Below are 4,080 nucleotides of genomic sequence, written 5' to 3' on the forward strand. Positions count from 1 at the left end.
CCACCAGGCTCCCCTGTCCCTGGGATTCTCCAGGCAAGAACACTGGAGTGGGTTGCCATTTCCTTCTCCAATGCATGAAAGTGAAAAGTGAAAGTGAAGTAGCTCAGTCGTGTCCAACAATCAGCGACCCCATGGACCGCAGCCCACCAGGCTCCTCCGTCCATGGGATTCTCTAGATTAGATTTATGAGCTCATATTGTTTCTTCTGTCCCCACTGGCATCTCTGCCACAGGGGCAGGATGGCTTCAGGATTGTTCGCAGCTGTATTGCAGCAGGTGTTCAGTAGACTTCGCTGGATACTGAAGGGATACTCCTGATCATTATCGATCACATCAAGGGATGTCTGCCCTGCCCGGCCGGTGCCCACAGCTGAGATGCCGGGGAAGGGGTGGGGCGCAAGTCACTCCTTTGGACTGAACTCTGCTGGCTGTGGCGGCTTGCCCTCGGGTACCTCTGCAGCCCTACCTGCCACTCCCAGCTCCCTGCAAATTCACCAGCGGCCTGAGATGGCCTGGCAGGGACACGGAGAGTGGGTGGCAGGGTGGGCAGCCCATCCATCTCCAGTCCCGGTGAAGAGATGCCCAGCCAGATTGCCTGGCATGCGTCTGGCATACAGCAGGGTCAGGGTGGGGACTCGATGAATATTCTGTTTGAATGAATGCTGGATCAGGCCAAGGGCTCCACTCCTTGGGAACTGGGGAGCCGGTCTGGGGGTGTCCCTTTTCCAGGACTTGTGCCAGGAATTTTCCACTGGCTTTTCTGGACTTCCTTTCTCCCCATCTTCCTGGCCACCCCGTCTCGAGGACAGCAACATCTCAGGGCACATGCCTGCCCCTTGGGTCACCTGGGCAGTGGAGCAGAATGGCAGGAGAAGCTGGCACAGAGAGGAACCAGAGAGGCAGGGGGTGGCGCAGCCGGTCCCCAGTGGAATTCTCCAGACTCAAGTCTCCCTCATTGGTTTATTCACTGGACAAGCATCCACTGAGCACCAGTGGGCACCAAGTACCAACCCAGGTCCGTGGGGAGCCTCCTTACCATCCGTCCTTCTGGGAGTCGCAGCACAGGGCACCCACCCTCAGGAGCGCCCTCCAGGGTCCACACCCTCCACCCCCTCCCTCCTACCCCCGTCCCAGGCCTCTGTGCCCATCGGCCCAGGACACCATGCTGTCATTACCTGCTCACCTGCCTCCAACCCCCGGGAGATGTGTGCAGCCTGAGGGTAGGACCTGATGTCAGCCCAGGACCTGGCACACAGCAGGTGCCCAGTAAATGCCTGCGGGGTGAGCTGGGGAGGCCAGCCGCCTTAGTTGCAGGAAGGGAGTGGGCTGGAGGAACATGAGGGGCGCAGAGGTGGACCCAGGCCAGAGAGCGGGTGGAGGAGGGGGCCGGGGGGGACGCCCTCCCCTCACCTCGCTGGCATTGCGGCCCGGATCCCAGTGGAGGTGCCCCTCACCCGGGCCACCCTGTCTCCCCGCAGTCTCCCTGCCCCCAGTCCTGGGACAGAGGTGAGTGAGTCGGGCGCCCCACCCTGGCCTTGTCTTTGGGTGGAGTGGAGCAAGGGCCTCCACGCAGCAGGAGGGCACCTCTGGATCCAGGTTTGAGCTGTCTCCTGCCCGCCCCACTGAAAGCAGGGGCCAGTAAGATACCAAGGACTGACCTTGGTACCGACCATCTCCAGGGAGTCTCGCAGGCTTGCAGAAGCCCTGACAGCCCAAGAAGGTGGGCAGGCTCTGAGGGGGTGCAGGATGTGTGCTGGCTAAGCCGTGGTGTTGGAAGAAGCCCTGGTGGGCAGTTTGCCCACTGAGGACCCTCATGGCAAGCCCTCCCAGCGCCCTGACTCACCCACCAGGCGCTTACTCCCTCTCTCTCTCCCCCAACCTTGGGCTTCCCTCCCCTGCGGCCCCCATCCCCAGCCTCTGCAGGGTCAATTCCAGCCTTTCCTTCAGCCTCTCCCATTTAAAAAGGAAAATTATTTACTCCTGGCTGTGTGGGGTCTTCATCGCTGTGCATGGGCTTTCTCCAGTTGCGGCGAGCGGGGGCTGCTTTTCCTTGCAGCGTGTTCTCAAGGTGGTGGCTTCTCTTGTTGCAGAGTGTGGGCTCTAGGGCGCGAGGGCACAGTCAGTGTGGCTCGTGGACTTAGTTGCTCCGAGGCATGTGGGATCTTCCAGGACCAGGGGTCGAACAGGTTTCCCCTGCACTGGCAGGCAGATTCTTAACCACTGGACGGCCAGGGAAGTCCCAGCCTCCCTTTCAAGGTCCTCTCTTCTGGGCAGCCCTCACTCGCTGCCCTCGTCCCCTGCCAACATCATGTGCCTCCCCTGGACTCCCACCTACCCAGCACTTCTGAGCCCGGTTGGTCCGTCTACTGGACTGGCGTCCAAAACGGGGTTCACCTCGGGGTTCCTCCACTCACCAGCCGGGAGGCCTTGGGTAAGTCACTAACCTCCCTAAGTGGGCTCAGTTTCCTCATCTGTAGAATGGGAATAATAATAGAGACTTTGCAGACTAAAGGAGGTGGCTATTGTTTTCATGGCTGCAGCCACCATCCACGGTGATTATAGAGCCCACGAAGAGGAAATCTGTCTCTGCTTCCACCCTTTCCCCTTCTATTTGCCATGAAGTCATGGGGTCAGATGCCATGATCTTAGTTTTCCTTAATATTTAGTTTTAAGTTGGCTTTTTCACTCTCCTTCTTCACCCTCATCAGGAGGTTCTTTAGTTCCTCTTTGCTTTCTGCCATTAGAGTGGTATCACCTGCATATCTGAGGTTGTTGACGTTTCTCCTGCCTATCTTGATTCCAGCTTGTAACTCATCGAGCCTGGATTTCTCATGATGAGCTCAGTGTAGAGGTTAAATAAACAGGGTGACAGCAGACAGGCTGGTCGCACTCCTTTCTCAATCCTGAACCAATCGGTTGTTTCATACAGGGTTCTAACTGTTGCTGCTTGACCTGCATACAGGTTTCTCAGGAGACAGGTACGATCATCTGGTATTTCCATCTCTTGAAGAACTTTCCACAGTTTGTTATGATCCACACAGTCATAGGCTTTAGCATAGTTGATGAAACAGAGTAGTTACTAAGTCGGGTCTGACTCTTTTTGACCTCATGGACTGCAGCACACCAGACTTCCCTGTCCTTCACTATTTCCTGGAGCTTGCTCAAACTCATGTCCATTGAGTCGGTGATGTCATCCAACTATCTCATCCTCTGTCGTCCCCTTCTCCTCCTGTACTCAATCTTTCCCAGCATCGGGGTCTTTTCTAATGAGTCAGTTCTTCACATTAGCTGGCCAAAGTATTGGAGCTTCAGCTTCAGCATCAGTCCTTCCAATGAATAATCAGGGTTGATTTCCTTTAGGATGGACTAGTTTACCCCCTGTAATGTCCATTCACAGCAAAGGCCAGCGCAAAGTTTGTGGATGAAATGACACAAGGTCAGAGATACACAGTTTGTCTTGGAGACAGCCCCACTCCTCTTGCTTGGGGTGCGGGTGTCTGGAGGGCAGACTGCAGGGTGGGGCCTCCGGGATCAGGCGGGCAGGCTCCTCAGGGAAGCACCTGGATCCAACACCATCCCCGCTCCTGGGGCTTCCCATCAAGCACCACCCAGCAGCCCTCTGACCCCAGTGAGGAGTGGGGGGGCGGTCCCGGGAGACCAGGGGCTGGGGGTGCTGTGGGGCCTCCTGGCCTCTGCAGGCAGCCACATCCATCTCGGCTGCCTGGACAGCTGGCTGCCTGGATAGCTGGCTGCCCTACCTGGGCGTCTCAGACATCCAGGTGAGATGAGTCCTCTGGCTACCCAGTGACGGGGCCCACAGGAAAGGGGACCCGGAACAGGTGGCTCCTGGGGGCCTGATTCATGGGCCTTCGGGAAGTGGGTTAACGGGATCCGGAGCCCCGGGCTGAGCCAGGTCTCCCGCTGAGTCACAGGCCCGTTAGGGAGCCTCTGGCAGCCCCTCATCGGCCCCCACCCCCACCCCAAGGCCCCCTGGGCCTTCCCAACAGCCCACACCCAGCTTCCCGGCCAGCAGGGTCCAGCGCCTCCCTTTCAAGCTTGGGGGGCCTTCCTCTGCCCCCCC

Source organism: Bison bison, unplaced genomic scaffold (assembly GCF_000754665.1).
Source record: "Bison bison bison isolate TAMUID 2011002044 unplaced genomic scaffold, Bison_UMD1.0 scf7180017864144, whole genome shotgun sequence".
NCBI lineage: Eukaryota > Metazoa > Chordata > Mammalia > Artiodactyla > Bovidae > Bison > Bison bison.